At 38.6% G+C, this 17,024-nt stretch overlaps 1 long non-coding RNA gene across 1 annotated transcript in view; it reads right to left on the bottom strand.

Annotated features, from left to right (window-relative positions):
• Positions 1-2,562: 2,562 nt before the first annotated feature.
• The window catches only part of LOC125964439 (uncharacterized), a 28,138-nt gene continuing 13,676 nt past the window's right edge, over positions 2,563-17,024 (bottom strand). The window contains exon 3 of the long non-coding RNA XR_007477430.1: positions 2,563-2,830. This is a non-coding gene — a long non-coding RNA (uncharacterized LOC125964439). The remainder of the gene's footprint in view (positions 2,831-17,024) is intronic.

Here is a 17,024-nt window from a genome sequence, read left to right as displayed (position 1 = left end):
AGATAACTGTGATCCGTGGTAATAAAAAGCAGAAATCAATAGTTGCCTGGATCAGGGGTGGATGATTAACTGGAAGGAGGCACTAGAAACTTTTCTGGGGTGAGGGAATTATGTACCTTCATACTGAGACTGGTTACACGGGTCTACACGTTTGTTAGAGCTCATCAAACTATAAACTTAAAATGTATATTCTATATAAAGTGTACCCCAATAAAGGTCACTTATATACTATATAATGTGTATCCCAATGAATGTCATTAAAAATAAACAATCAGCCAGCCATGTGACCTTTGCCTCACTGTCACCTTCTAAGTGTTATGCAAGGTCATCTGGTTGGTCAAACATCATTTCACCCAGAAACCAAGCTGCAAAGCAGTCTAGCTAATGCAATTTCAGTTTTAGGTATCCTTCTTCATGGTAAAGAATTGGACACTAGAAAGTAGACTGTACAGATGTTGAGCTATGCCAGGTCCTTCAGTTTAAGGTAAAAATATTTCTCCTCATTCCTTTGGTGTATTTAGCAGATTAATGAGTCAAACAAACACATACATGTATACACATGTGTATACGTATATGGGCATACAATCCCCATTGACAAGCACTATAATTCATAAAGAGAAACAATGTACATAATGATAGCTGCTTATAATAAATAGTTTTGCATGTGATTATACAGAGCTCTTTTAGCCCTTTGACTGTTCCACAAACTAAGAGGCAGAGGCCTGGTTTCAAGTCCTGAAATTCACTAACCAGAAATATTACCTCCGTGGATAAATGCCACCGTAGAGATGATCACTTCTTGTTTTAAAACTGTGTTGCAGTTTTGATACCTAGGAATGGAAACTCTTCTAGGATCATATGATTCTTAATTGGAAAAAAACCCTGAGTTATACATGGATCCTGCAGACATCTTTAAAATAAAGTATTTTTTCCCTTTCATTTTTGGATCAGCTAAATTTATAGGGCAGAGATTTCTGCAATAATCTCTATTTGAATAATAGGGGTGGAGTGGGCAGGATATGAATCAATTATTCTCAAGGCCAAGTAATCCTCCGGGATTAAAAGAAGGGTGTTTTCTCTTCCAGTCACAATCATGTGTACTCACTTATAAAAAATAAAGTACACAAATTAATAAAAAATTTTGAGCACATCTGGGAAGGATTTCCAGATGATGAGCTGTAGGAGCACACCACTCGAGAACCACTGACACAATAAATTATACAAACTGGGCAAAAAGCAAGATTGAAGCAAATCACCAATGTCCATTGATTGTGCTTCTGCAGTATATACTACACCCAGAGAGAAATGAACTTAATTAAAGCAACATTATGTAAGGGGAGCTGCTTATTTGACTTTTGCCAAACCTAGGCCTATATATAGTAATTGAATTCATCTATTGATATACACAGAAATTACATGTTTACCTCTAAGACAACTCTCATATGTTCTTTAAACCTAGGCTTCAGGAAAAAGTAACAAAGAAATATTCATACACCATATGTCATTCAGTACAATTCCCCTGCACCATGGGCAGAGATGGAGTTATTTCACTAGAGTTATTTCAGTGGAGTTATTTCATGGCTTTGGCCATGGAAATTCTCATCAGACTTGAAAGTCATGTGCTCCCCTTTTCCTTGGAAGGGCAAATGTATCAGAACTGTGTCTGGTTTCAAGAAACCTCAACAGTGAGTTAAATAAGTGGTTTACTTCTTATGCAACAAGCCATGGATAGAAAGATCAGGGTGAGTACCGTGGCCCAGTGTCATCAAGGATCCAGATTTCTTCCATATTCTTACTGGGACCAATCCTAAAATGTGGATTTAATGCTTATGATTGCAAGAGGATTGCTCATCCAGACATCTATCTGAGAGGAAGGCAAAGGGAATAAAAGAGCAACCCAGTGAGTTTATTTCTCTTATAAAACTTTCCTGAAAGCCCTAGCAAGAGGCTTCCACTAATTTTATCTTTGGCCAGAATTGGTCTCTTGACTACTAGATACACCTGAACTGCAAAGCAAAGTTTTTAGCTGAACACAATTCTCCGTAACTGGAATGGCTGTTAAGAAAGAGAGAAGTGGGTACAGAGTAGGCATTGGGTAGTGGCTGTCACTGTTAGTGACTAACAAGATAAGATCTGCCATCTTGACACAGCCTTTTCCCATCTAACCTTCAAATTACACACACACACACACACACACACACGCACACACACACACACACACACACAGAGACATGCACTTGGGCCACTTCATTTTGCTCACTTGCATTCAATATCTGTGGATTTCCTCAGTAGAGTCTTTCACTGAAAGCATAAGCATACTCTTGGAGGAATATAAAAACATAAATGCTATTTGCCCAGGTTTCTATTTCTGTAAATCAAGTGTTCAGAAGTTCAGAGGTTCAATTATTGTTTAATCAGAATTGAAATAAAAAGAGTTCTGGATGGTCCTAACTAACCTTGCAGCATGTTTCCAGAGTTAATCAAAGATTAATATTTATATCAATTGAATGCATTGGAGTCAAGAAACATTTATTGAGCATCAACCATGTGCCAGGTCCTGTGTTAAAATAACCAAGAGGAAAAAGACTAAGTGCCTCCCATCAGGAAACTCACTGTCTGATACAACAGATAGGTATGTGAACACACAACTACACCAGAGGAAAATATGAGAACAAATTAGAGGACAGCACATGGTGGAAGAATGTTTAGCTTTATTGGGAGAGGGGTGCAGAGAAGACTTCTCCAAAGACATGATATCCAACCTGGATGAGTCAGTGTTAGGACCAGTCCTCATGTTTGCTGATTTTCAGTCTAATGCATGTCTCACAATCTAAAAATGGAAATTAAAAAATGGCAATGCAAAATGTATCTTCAATAATATGTTTAAATCTGTCTATGAATAACTATACAACCCAAAGTGTTGGTCTGGATTTTAATGAAGTATTGGGTTACAATAATATGTTTAAATCTGTCTATGAATAACTATACAACCCAAAGTGTTGGTCTGGATTTTAATGAAGTATTTGGGTTACTGCTTTGGCTAACCCAAAATGCATTATGTTATCTTCACAGTTTGTCATAAGTTTCATAAATATAGAACATTTCACAATATGCTTGCACCTACTGAAAAACAAACAGCAAAGTAACTAATAATCTAAGAGAGTATTGTCCACAAAATATGCTAGACATTTTCATAATGGACTGGAGAAATACTTATATTCCCATTTGTATTCTGTACTAAATATTTCAGAGTCAGAGAGATTAAATATTTTTTAATTAACTCTACTATATAATAATGGTCTAAACTGCAAGTTGCACTGTAGTTGAACTTCTTGATGACTAAGTTACATATTCTAGAAGGTCTATATATGCATTTTAGATTCTGAGGTTGGGGGTGGAATTTCACAGCAGTCCTACATAATTGTTAACTACGGCTTGTTTCCCCTTTTCCCAATGACTCCCTGTTTTCATCACCATCTTTCCATTCAAGACACATTCCCCAAACCCAATTCTGTTTGCCTGGGAAAATAATTCACATTTATAAAAATGTATCAGAGTGCTCTCAAATATTCTATTCCTTTAATTTTTAACAACATTCCTGAAAGGTTGAGTGAACTATCTTATGTGGGCTTTGTGAACTTAGGACACTCTATTTATGTTCCCAGAAGTCTGCTAAGAGGAAAATAGATATAATAAGCTTCAGTTTCTGTCTTCTAGGAAATTACAGTTTATTTTACTAATATAAGCATTATGATGGCTAGAACTTTAATAACCAATTTGCCCTAAATGACTGGAACAGTGCCTGGCGCTTAATATATTTTTAATAAGAATATACAATCATACATGTAATATTTAAGTGAGTTTGCAAGACTAGAAAGCATATTATGGGTGTAACTGTGAAGGAAAATAATGTAGCCAATAAGATACAGAGTGTGAAATGGAAAAACAGCAAAATTCTAAGCCCAGACTCTCAAAGACAGTACAAACATTCTGGGATAATTAAGAAATTCCTGGCAGCCTTAGCCAAAGTGTAGAAAAGCCAAACCTCTTTTGGACTTGTGTCTATCAAGAATCTTAGCATAGACTTTGAGCTATTTACAAATTTTAGAACATTTCCGGCAAACAATAGTATGTGCTTACAGGCATCAAAGTAACAACATATCAGCACAATCCTTTTATAAACATGAAGGTAACATTTTCTGAAGCAGGGGGGCTAGAAGAGAATGAGGCTCTGGAAAAAGGAAGAAATTTCACAGTCAGATGAAATGAGCACAGATTAGAAATAACAGAACTATTATCTTAGCTAAAATCGGTGTAAGTTTCTGGGTTTGGGAAAACTGGAAACTATACTAAATCTCATTGAATACCAATTAAAGTTCCATTAGGTTTGAGTATATATTGCCTGTTTGAAAAGAACCTATTCATTGTTTTCATTTCCCAGTGTGGGTTTAATCATTCTTGACCTGTCCTCTGTCATCAAAATATGAGTCTTTTTAGAGATAGATGCTTAATTTATACAAACCTTGCCTGACTACTATGAGTGGGTATCCTTGGCAAGATGCTGCTTCAACAGCTATAGTTAGCTGAAATTTACTGAACAAATCCTCTGTGGTGGGCAGATAAAGGAACTGAGGCACAGAGGGTTTGTACAAGGTCACATAACCAGTAAGTGGTAGATCAGGGCTCTAAACCCCTAAACAAGGCTTGTATTCATCTATATCTTCTACATGATGCAAGTATAACGTTCAATTTATGCAAATGTATTTTGCCTTCTTGGTGGATTTTCATGACAAGAATTTAACTCTAGAATGATGTCCCCTTGCCATGCAATATTGATTGTTTTGTATCTCACAAAGTCATCAGTTTTTGTATGCCTAGGAAATATGATTTTCATACTAGCCTGAAATCAACAAGAGGCAAACTAAGAAGGGAAAAAGTACATTTTATGATTTCAAAATTCCATCCAAAAGGAAATATGATGGCATGTGATTGATAAATCTAGTAACTTTAGTTTTCCAATCTTCCAGGAAAACTTTAAAGAAGTGAAAACCTAACAATAGTCACCCACACAACATGGGCATGAAATTGTTAAACTGCAAACCCAACTGGTTAGGGAAGATTTAGCCCTGGAGGGGATGAGTTCCCTATAGAAGAGAAAACTCCAATGAAACAGAAATTAAAAAGACATAAGGAAAGTGTATTGAAGTAATGAGAGAGGAGTTTAGAAAGTCCTCGACAAAGATGTTCTCTAAGCCTGACTCTCCTTGACAATGGTTTGCAAACTTTATCACGCAAGAGAATCACCTTGTTAAAACACAGATTTCTAAGACCCATCCCCACAGTTTCTGATAATTAGATAAAGATTTGCACTTTTTCCTATATGAAATGGTGAGTCCTGAAGATTTTTAAACTGGAACGTAACCTATTAGACCTGAATTTTAAGGAATGAAAATATATATCAATTAGGGCTCTTCCAGTTGAAAATGAAACAACTCAAATTAACTTCAGCAAAATGGAAAGCATATTGTCTCCTGTACCAAGAGTAAGTTAGAAAACATATTCTTGGTTGTATCCACACTCTCACACAATATTCTCAAGATTTTGCCAATTTTCCCAATTGTTCCTGAGATGGATTGTATTTTGCAAGACTTTAGTCTAATTTTGAACCATGAACCAATGTCTATGGCCTCAAGTAGCTGGAGGATTGGGTTGGTTAGAGCCGAGGCACAGTCACCTTGGAACATGAGCAGCCTCATCCAGTCTCAATTCTCCCCTGGTTTATCCCAGTGTTCCATAAGAATATTACCATTTTAAATGCCTAGAGATAAAAGAATTTGAAAAAAATGCTCCAGAAAGCAAAGTATCATAGGATAAGAAATAAGCCATGTGTTTTCCAATTATTCCTATGATTCCAGTGAAAAGAACATTCAGGTGTCTTTTTAAAAATTTTATTATTATTATTATTATTATTATTATTATTTTTTGCGGTACGCGGGCCTCTCACTGTTGTGGCCTCTCCCGTTGCGGAGCACAGGCTCCGGACGCGCAGGCTCAGCGGCCATGGCTCACGGGCCCAGCTGCTCCGCGGCATGTGGGATCTTCCCGGACCGGGGCACGAACCCGTGTCCCCTGCATCGGCAGGCAGACTCTCAACCACTGTGCCACCAGGGAAGCCCCGAACCTTCAGATGTCTTAAAGTCAAAATGAAGTGTATAAAACCAACATCCCTAACTGTTGCCCTGTCACCTAAGTTAGGTAGATAATAAATCCCTTATAGAAGTGGCTTCTGCACTCTTCAAAGATGAAGAGCTGGGGGAAGTGGATAGAGAGGGCTGAGAGAGAACACCTGGGCACTGGTGCTGCCACTCCCTCATCCTTACTCCAACCTGAGTGATTTTGGATCTGTTTACTGTTTTCTTGCTTTTTTTTTGGCCGCACCTCGAGGCATTCGGGATCTTTGTTCCCCGACCAGGGATCTAACCCATGCCCCCTGCATGCGGGATTTTTGTTCCCCGGCCATGGATCGAACCTATACCCTCTGCCTTGGAAGTGCCGAGTCTTAACCATTGGACTACCAGGGAAGTCCCTGGATCTGTTTCTTCCTATTTTCCAGGTAACCTTTGCTTGAGGTCGGGATTCAATAGCTAAAAAAACCCTTGCAAAACACCTCCTTTAGAACAGGCCTAAACAGAGGCTCCTCCGTTGTAATGAGGGCAGCCTTCGTGATAGGAACTCAGAGATATTCTTTTCTTGAAAAACCCAAGCTAACGATTATATGAATCCTACACCTTTCAGTTCCCTCTTAAGAATAGTACAGGGAGTAAACTCTCTGGGATTGAACTTTTGTTGTAGTTATGGTGCAATAGCTTAGGACATGGATTTAACTAAAGCTCAGAAAGTAACTTGTTGGCTTCCCCAGGCTTCCAAGCAAGGCATGTCATACACTGGTTTGGGACAATTCTGGCAACAGTCCAGCACAAAAATATCATATGCCAGATTCACACTCAGCTATCTACAGTTTGAAAAAAGTCTTTTTCTCTGCATTCAAAAAAAGTGAGGGGGAGAAAAACTCATAAAATGATAAGCAATACAGACCCTTTAGGATTAGGAGAACTTTTAGCTTTTAAGTGCCTCCTTGCTAAATCACACAAAGATGATTTTCAAAGCCAAATTTTGGAGTGAGACGTATAGTTCTGGGTCTTCAACAAATTCTGACAAGATTTCACACACTGTCAGAGAGGTTCTTTGCTCTTGCCCAGCTTCCCTGCGGTGGGAGAGGGGAAAGAGCCAATGCCCCAACCTCTTTGCTCTCAGGGAGCCACTTTGACCCAATTCCAGAAGCCCAAGGGCTGTCCTTAATTAGCATTGTAATTTATATTGCACAATTATGCAAATTGGGTACATAAACAAAATTATCCTTTCAGTTTGGCTTTGCTACCCAAGAAATGCAAAGCCAGTTAAAGATAAGAATAAAGAAAAGAGAATACATTTGCTCTAATTCAATGCACCATTTCTTAATTTATCCATTCTTTTGTTTTACTCTTTCACTTTGCACCTGGGGTTTTTCTAATTTTTATTTTCTCTTATTTTGCTTTTTCTTCCTTTTATGCTGGGTTTTTCTTCCTTTATCTATCCTTGGCTCTTTTCCTTGAGAAATTTTCCATGTCATTAATTCTGCTGTAGCGATTCACAACTCTTCGGGCTATTTCTTTGTTTTTGGATATGACTATTACCTTGACTGTCTATAGTTTCCATTTTCTTTTTGCTTGCAGATTCTCTCCTTTCTCCTGTCATCTCTTTCCATTTTATTCCATTTTTCCATTAGTTTGACTTGCTTTTAGAGTTGTATGATGCTCCTTGTCTGATACCTAACAAACACCCTCAACATCCAAATCATCTTTACTAAGAAAACTGAAAATAAGCATGGCAAATAACAGAGCTTGGAAGATGGGAAATTGAAGATACAAAACCCGATGAAGGAACCTTCATGGTGGCAGAGGAATAAGACATGGAGATCACCTTCCTCCCCACAAATACATGGGAAATACACCTACATGTGGAACAACTCCTACAGAACACCTACTGAACGCTGGCAGAAGACATCAGACCTCCCAAAATGCAAGAAACTCCCCACATACATAGGTAGGGCAAAAGAAAAAAGAAAAAACAGTGACAAAAGAATAGGGAAGGGACCTGCACTTCTGAGAGGGAGCTGTGAAGGAGGAAGTTTCCACACACTAGGAAGCCCCTTCACTGGCAGAGATGGGGGTGGCTGGGGTGGGGGGAAGCTCCGGAGCCACAAAGGAGACCGCAGCAACAGGGGTGCAGAGGGCAAAGCAGAGAGATTCCCGCACGGAGGATCGGTGCCGACCAGCACTCACCAGGCCGAGAGTCTTGTCTGCTCACCTGCCGGGGCGGGCGGGGGCTGGGAGCTGAGGCTTGGGCTTCGGAGGTCAGATCCCAGGGAAAGGACTGGGGTTGGCTGCGTGAACACAGCCTGAAGGGGGCTAGTGCGCCACGGCTAGCAGGGAGGGAGTCCGGGGAAAAGTCTGGAGCTGCCGAAGAGGCAAGAGACCATTGTTTAAGGGTGCACGAGAAGAGGGGATTCAGATAAACGAGCTCCAGAGATAGGCGCGAGCTGCGGTTATCAGCGCGGACCTCAGAGATGAGCATTAGACGCTAAGGCTGCTGCTGCAGCCACCAAGAAGCCTGTGTGCAAGCACAGATCATTATGAACACCTCCCCTCCCGGGAGCCTGTGCAGCCCGTCACTGCCAGCGTCCTGTGATCCAGGGACAAGTTCCCCGGGAGAACACACCGCACACCTCAGGCTGGTGCAGCATCATGCCGGCCTCTGCTGCCGCAGGCTCGCCCTGCATTCCGTACCCCTCCCTCCCCCCGGCCTGAGTGAGCCAGAGCCCCCTAATCAGCTGTTATTTTAACCCCGTCCTGTCTAAGCAAAGAACAGACACCCTCAGGTGACCTACACACAGAGACTGGGACAAATCCAAAGCTGAATCCCAGGAGCTGTGGGAACAAATCTCTGGAAATCTCTCCAAGCCACCTCAGGAGCAGTGGATTAAATCTCCACAATCAACTTGATGTACCTGCATCTGTGGTATACCTGAATAGACAACAAATCATCCCAAAATTGAGGTGGTGGACTTTGGGAGCAACTGTAGACTTAGGGTTAGCTTTCTGTATCTAACTTGTTTCTGGTTTTATGTTTATCTTAGTTAAGTATTTAGAGTTTATTATCATTGGTAGATTTGTTTATTGATTTGGTTGCTCTCTTCCTCTTTTTTAATATATATATATATTTTTTTTCCTTTTTCTCTTTTTGAGAGCATGTATGTGTATGCTTCTTTGTGTGATTTTGTCTGTATAGCTTTGCTTTTACCATTTGCCCTAGGGTTCTGCTCGTCCATTTTATTTTTTAGTATAGTTTTTAGCGCTTGTTATAATTGGTGGATTTGGTTTTTAGTTTGGTTGCTTCTTTCTTTCCTTCTTTTTTTATTACTTTAATTTTTTTATTTTTAATAATTATTTTTAAAATTATTTTCTTTTCTTTCCTTTTTCTTTCTTTCTTTCCTTCTTTCTTATTTTCTCCCATTTCCTCTGAGCCATGTGGCTGACAGGGTCTTGTTGCTCCAGCCAGGTGTCAGCCTGTGCCTCTGAGGTGGGAGCCGAGTTCAGGACATTGGTCCACCAGAGACTTCCTGGCTCCATGTAATATCAAACAGCCTAAGCTCTCCTAGAAATCTCCATCTCAACGTTAAGACCCAGCTCCACTCAACGACAAGCAAGCTCCAGTGCTGCACACCCTATGCCAGACAACTAGGAAGACAGGAACACAAGCCCACCCATTAGTAGAGGGGCTGCCTAAAATCATAATAAGGTATTACAGACACCCCAAAACACACCACCAGGCGTAGTCCGTCCACCAGAAAGACAAGATCCAGCCTCATCCACCAGAACACAGGCACCAGTCCTCTCCACCAGGAAGCCTACACAAACCACTGAACAAACCTTAGCCACTGGGGGCAGACACCAAAAACAACAGGAAATATGAACCTGCAGCCTGCCAAAAAGAGACCCCAAACACAGTAAGTTAAGCAAAATGAGAAGACAGAGAAACACACAGCAGATGAAGGAGCAAGGTAAAAACTCAGCAGACCAAACAAATGAAGAGGAAATAGCCAGTCTACCTGAAACAGAATCCAGAGTAATGATAGTAAAGATGATCCAAAATCTTGGAAATAGAATGGAGAAAATAAAATAAATGTTTAACAAAAACGTAGAAGAACTAAAGAGCAAACAATGATGAACAACACAATAAATGAAATTAAAAATTCTCTAGAAGGAATCAATATCAGAATAACTGAGGCAGAAGAATGGATAAGTGACCTGGAAGATAAAATAGTGGAAATAACTACTGCAGAACAGAATAAAGAAAAAACAATGAAAAGAATTGAGGACAATCTCAGAGAGCTCTGGGACAACATTAAACGCACCAACATACAAATTATAGGGGTCCTAGAAGAAGAAGAGAAAATATTTGAGGAGACTATAGTTGAAAATTCCCTAATATGGGAAAGGAAATACTTAATCAAGTCCAGGAAGCACAGAGAGTCCCAAAAAGTATTAATCCAAGGAGAAACATGCCAAGACATATATTAAACAAACTATCAAAAAAAAAAAATACAGAGGTTTCCCTAGTGGCACAGTGGTTGAGAGTCAGCCTGCTGATGCAGGGGACACGGGATCGTGCCCCGGTCCAGGAAGATCCTGCATGCTGTGGAGTGGCTGGGCCTGTGAGCCATGGCCACTGAGCCTGTGCGTCCAGAGCCTGTGCTCCACAATGGGAGAGGCCGCAATAGTGAGAGGCCCGCATACGGCAAAAAAAAAATAACAATAATAATAATAATAAGAAGAATACAAAGAAAAAATATTAAAGCAGCAAGGGAAAAACAACAAATAACATACATACAAGGGAATCCCCATAAGGTTAACAGTTGATTTCTCAGCAGAAACTCTGCAAGCCAGAAGGGAGGGTCAGGACATATTTAAAGTGATGAAAGGGAAAAATCTACAACCAAGATTACTCTACCAAGCAATGATCTCATTCAGATTTGATGCAGAAATTAAAATCTTTACAGACAAGCAAAAGCTAAGAGAATTCAGCACCACCAAACTAGCTTTACAACAAATGCTAAAGAAACTTCTCTAGGTAGGAAACACAAGAGAAGGAAAAGACCTACAATAACAAACTCAAAACAATTAAGAAAAAGGTATAGGAACATACATATTGATAACTATCTTAAATGTAAATGGATTAAATGCTCCAACCAAAAGACATAGACTGGCTGAATGGATACAAAAACAAGACCCGTATAAATGCTGTCTACAAGAGACCCACTTCAGACCTAGGGACACATACAGACTAAAAGTGAAGGGATGAAAAATATATTCCATGCAAATGGAAATCAAAAGAAAGCTGGAGTAGCAATTTTTTATATCACACAAAATAGACTCTAAAGTAAAGACTATTACAAGAGACAAAGAAGGGCACTACATAATGATCAAGGGAGCAATCCAAGAAGAAGATATAAGAATTTTAAATATTTATGAACCCAACATTGGACCACCTCAATACATAACACAAATGCTAACAGCCATAAAAGGGTAAGTCAACAGTAACACAATCATAGTAGGAGACTTTAACACCCCACCTTCACCAATGGACAGATCATCCAAAATGAAAATAAATAAGGAAACACAAGCTTTAAATGACATATTAAACAAGATGGACTTAATTGGTATTTATAGGACATTCCATCCAAAAACAACAGAATACACTTTCTTCTCAAGTGCTCATGGAACATTCTCCAGGATAGATCATATCTTGGGTCACAAATCAAGCCTTGGTAAATTTAAGAAAATTGAAATCGTATCGAGTATCTTTTCTGAGCACACACTATTAGACTAGATATCAATTACAGGAAAAAAAATCTGTAAAAATTACAAACACATGGAGGCTAAACAATACACTACTTAATAACTAAGAGATCACTGAAGAAATCAAGAAAAAACAAAAAATACCTAGAAAAAAATGACAATGAAAACACGACCCAAAACCTATGGGATGCAGCAAAAGAAGTTCTAAGAGGGAAGTTTACGGCAATACAGTTCACCTCAAGAAACAAGAAACATCTCAAATAAACAACCTAACCTTACACCTAAAGCAATTAGAGAAAGAACAACAAAAAACCCAAAGTTATCAGAAGGAAAGAAATTATAAAGATCAGATCAGAAATAAAAGAAAAACAAATGAAGGAAAAAATAGCAACGATCAATGAAACTAAAAGCTGGTTCTTTGAGAAGATAAACAAAATTGATAAATGATTAGCCAGACTCATCAAGAAAAAAAGGGAGAAGACTCAAATCAACAGAATTGGGAATGAAAAAGGAGAAGTAACAAAGGACACTGCAGAAATACAAAGGATCATGAGAGATTACTACAAGCAATTATATGTCAATAAAATGGACAACCTGGAAGAAATGGACAGATGCTTAGAAAAGCACAACCTTCTGAGACTGAACCAGGAAGAAATAGAAGATATAAACAGACCAATCACAAGCACTGAAATTGAGACTGATTAAAAATCTTCCAACATACGAAAGCCCAGAACCAGATGGCTTCACAGGTGAATTCTATCAAATATTTAGAAAAGAGCTAACACCTATCCTTCTCAAACTCTTCAAAATATAGCAGAGGGAGGAACACACCCAAACTCATTCTACGAGACCACCATCACCCTGATACCAAAACCAGACAAAGGTGTCACAGGGAAAGAAAACTACAGGCCAATATCACTGATGAACATAGACATAAAAATCCTCAACAAAATACTAGCAAACAGAATCCAACAGCATATTAAAAGGATTATACACAATGATCAAGTGGGGTTTATCCCAGGAATGCACGGATTCTTCAATATACAGAAATCAATCAATGTGATAAACCATATTAAAAAATTGAAGAATAAAAACCATAGGATCATCTCAATAGATGTAGAAAAATCTTTCAACAAAATTCAACACCCACTTACAATAAAAGCCCTCCAGAAAGTAGGCAGAGAAGAAACTTACCTCAACATGTTAAAGGCCATATATGACAAACCCATAGCCAATATCATTCTCAATTGTGAAAAACTGAAACCATTTCCTCTAAGATCAGGAACAAGACAAGGTTTTCCACTCTCACCACTATTATTCAACATAGATTTGGAAGTTTTAGCCACAGTAATCGGAGAAGAAAAATAAATAAAAGGAATCCAAACCAGAAAAAAAGAAGTAAAGCTGTCACTGTCTGCAGAAGACATGATACTATACATAGAGAATCCTAAAGATGCCACCACAAAACCACTAGAGATAATCAGTGAATGTGGTAAATTTGCAGTATACAAAATTAATGCACAGAAATCTCCTGCATTCCTATACACTAATGATGAAATATCTGAAAGAGAAATTAAGGACACACTCCCATTTACCACTTCAACAAAAAGAACAAAATACCTAGGAATAAATCTACCTAAGGAGACAAAAGAACTGTATGCAGAAAACTATAAGAAACTGATGATAGAAATTAAAGATGATACAAACAGATGGAGAGATATACCATGTCTTGGATTGGAAGCATCAACATTGTGAAAATGATTATACTAGCCCAAAGCAATCTACAGATTCAATGCAATCCCTTTCAAACTACCAATGGCATTTTTTACAGAACTAGAACAAAAAATTTCACAATTTGTATAGAAACACAAAAGACCCTGAATACCCAAAGCAACCTTGAGAAAGGAAAACAGAGCCAGAGGAATCAGGCTCCCGGACTTCAGACTATACTACAAAGCTACAGTAATCAAGACAGTATGGTACTGGCACAGAAACAGAAATATAGATCAATGGAACAGGATAGAAAGCCCAGAGATAAACCCATGCAAGTATGGTCACCTTATTTTTGATAAAGGAGGCAATAATATACAATGGAGAAAAGACAGCCTCTTCAATAACTGATGCTGGGAAAACTGGACAGCTACATGTAAAAGTATGAAATTAGAACACTCCCTAACACCATACACAAAAATAAACTCAAAAAGGATTAAAAACCTAAATGTAATGCCAGACACTATAAAACTCTTAGAGGAAAACATAGGAAGGACACTCTATGATATAAATCACAGCAAGATCCTTTTTGACCCACCTCCTAGAGTAATGGAAATAAAAACAAAAGTAAACAAATGGGACCTAATGAAACTTAAAAGCTTTTGCACAGCAAAGGAAACCATAGACAAGATGAAAAGACAACCCTCAGAATGGTAGAAAATATTTGCAAACGTTTCAACTGACAAAGTATTAATCTCCAAAATTTATTTGCAGCTCATGCAGCTCCATATCATAAAAACAAAAAACCCAATCCAAAAAAGGGCAGAAAACCTAAATAGACATTTCTCCAAAGAAGATATACAGATTGCCAACAAACACATGAAAGAATGCTCAACATCACTAATCATTAGAGAAATGCAAATCAAAACTACAATGAGGTATCACTTCACACCTGTGAGAACGGCCATCATCAAAAATCTACAAACAATAAATGCTGGAGAGGGTGTGGAGAAAAGGGTACCCTCTTGCACTGTCAGTGGGAATGTAAATTGATATAGTCACTATGGAGAACAGTATGGAGGTTCCTTAAAAAACTAAAAATAGAACTACCATACAACCCAGCAATCCCACTACTGGGCATATACCCTGAGAAAACCATAATTCAAATAGTCATGTATCACAATGTTCATTGCAGCACTATTTACAATGGCCAGGACATGGAAGCAACCTAAGTGTCCATCGACAGATGAATGGATAAAGAAGATGTGGCACATATATACAATGGATTATTACTCAGTCATAAAAGGAAACGAAATTGAGTTATTTGTAGTTAGGTGGATGGACCTAGAGTCTGTCATACAGAATGAAGTAAGTCAGAAAGAGAAAAACAAATACCGTATGCTAACACATATATATGGAATGTAAATAAATTGTTCTGAAGAACCTAGGGGAGGACAGGAATAAAGACACAGGTGTAGAGAATGGACTTGAGGACACAGGGAGGGGGAAGGATAAGCTGGGACGAAGTGAGAGTGGCATGGACTTATGTATACTACCAAATGTAAAATAGATAGCTAGTGGGAAGCAGCCACATAGCACAGGGAGGTCAGCTCAGTGCTTTGTGACCACCTAGAGGGGTGGGATCAGGAGGGTGGGAGGGAGACACAAGAGGGAGGAGATATGGGGTATATGTATATGTATAGCTGATTCACTTTGTTATAAAGCAGAAACTAACACACCAATGTAAAGCAATTAGACTCCAATAAAGATGTTGAAAAAAAAAACAACACCCAGTGAAACTGAACTGGAAGCCAATGCCTAGATCAATAGACAGTATTTAAGTACATACTAGCCAAGAGGTAATCAATCAACAAATCAGCATTAAAAAAGATAATTTTCCAACATTGGATGATATTCCAGTGAACTGGCTCCTTCAAAAAGCCTTAAAATTATATGGAAAAATCAGAAAACCTAAAATGTTTAAAACTGGTATGAAATATAACCTATATAAAGCTGGCTTTGAAGGAATCGTGGCTGGTAGTGCTTGACAATATATGGGAACTGTTAAAGGAATTTATAACAGCGGTTCTTGAACAGAACTGTGAAGAGGACAGAATTGTTCATTGCTTTATCTGCCCAGAACCACAGCTCCCACCGGGAAATATCCATCCTCCTTTTACAGCCCTCTGGCTGCAGCAACAGCAGCCAAATTAAAATATAACCCAAGGGATCAGACCCAACTTGGGCAAATGAAAGCATCCTCCCTATGGCTATAACTTTTTCCACTTTGAATAACTTTCAAATGTCTCCTATACAGATTTTTAGTCCCTGTCTTCTTCTCTGACTCTTAACTTATCCCCTATCTTTCTCCCATTTACTTACTGATTTCTAGCCATCCTGGCTGACTAATAGTATCAGCTCATTGCTTTCGTACCTTTCATCTTCTCCTCCTGGAATGATCTTCCTTGATTTTTTGATGGTTGGTTTCTTCTTGTCATTTGAGTCTCTACTCAAAAGTCATCTCAGAGAAGTATCCTCTGATGTTGAACTCCATCCCATCACTCGCTGTATATATTACCTTGTTTTAACTTAGCACCATTGACTTATATATTTATTTAATATATGTACTTGCCTCAGATATTTATAATTTTAATTTATTTATTGCCTGTCTCTCCTCACTATGAACCAAAGACAGTAAGCCAGTGAGAGGCGAGGGGTGGGTAGATGGTAGGGGGAGGAGCCAGGGAGGGAGCAAGTAGGGGTTGATGGGATAGGGTGATGCAGTGAGAGTAGAGGTGGGTGGAAACCAAGTTTGGACAGTGTTTACGGCCTGGTTTCTGATGTTCTTGAGGCCCAGCTTCATTCCTGTCTTTGGTTTCTATGAAACCCCTCAGGCTCCTTTCTATGATTTCTACTTTTTTATAAACTATAAGTTGGAGTTCAATCCTTTGCAATCAGTAAAAGTAGCTCATAACAACATTACAACATTGTGCTTAAGAACGTAAAATCAGGTACAAAATTAGAGTCCGAATCAAGATTCTGTTGTTTATTATCTGTATTGTGGAGGACCAATTTCTTAATCTCTCCAAATTTTATCTCCCTTTATCTAAAAAATGAAGGATAATAATAGAGCCTACCTGACATGGGCATTGGAAAGATTAAATGTGATTACATACACAAATTTCTTAAGCACAACACCTGATATATAGTAAGTTCCCAATTAAAGAAGAAATTACAGCTTGCCTCAAGGGTGAAAGTGTGCTTTGAATTGGTATTTCACACCTACCCTCACTGGTGTGAAATACTTACATTCCCATTTATTTTAGACTATTTTCCAAATTATTTTTATGATTAAAT

The sequence above is a fragment of the Orcinus orca genome, chromosome 5 (assembly GCF_937001465.1).
Source record: "Orcinus orca chromosome 5, mOrcOrc1.1, whole genome shotgun sequence".
NCBI lineage: Eukaryota > Metazoa > Chordata > Mammalia > Artiodactyla > Delphinidae > Orcinus > Orcinus orca.
This window is presented reverse-complemented; position numbering and strand designations above follow the sequence as displayed.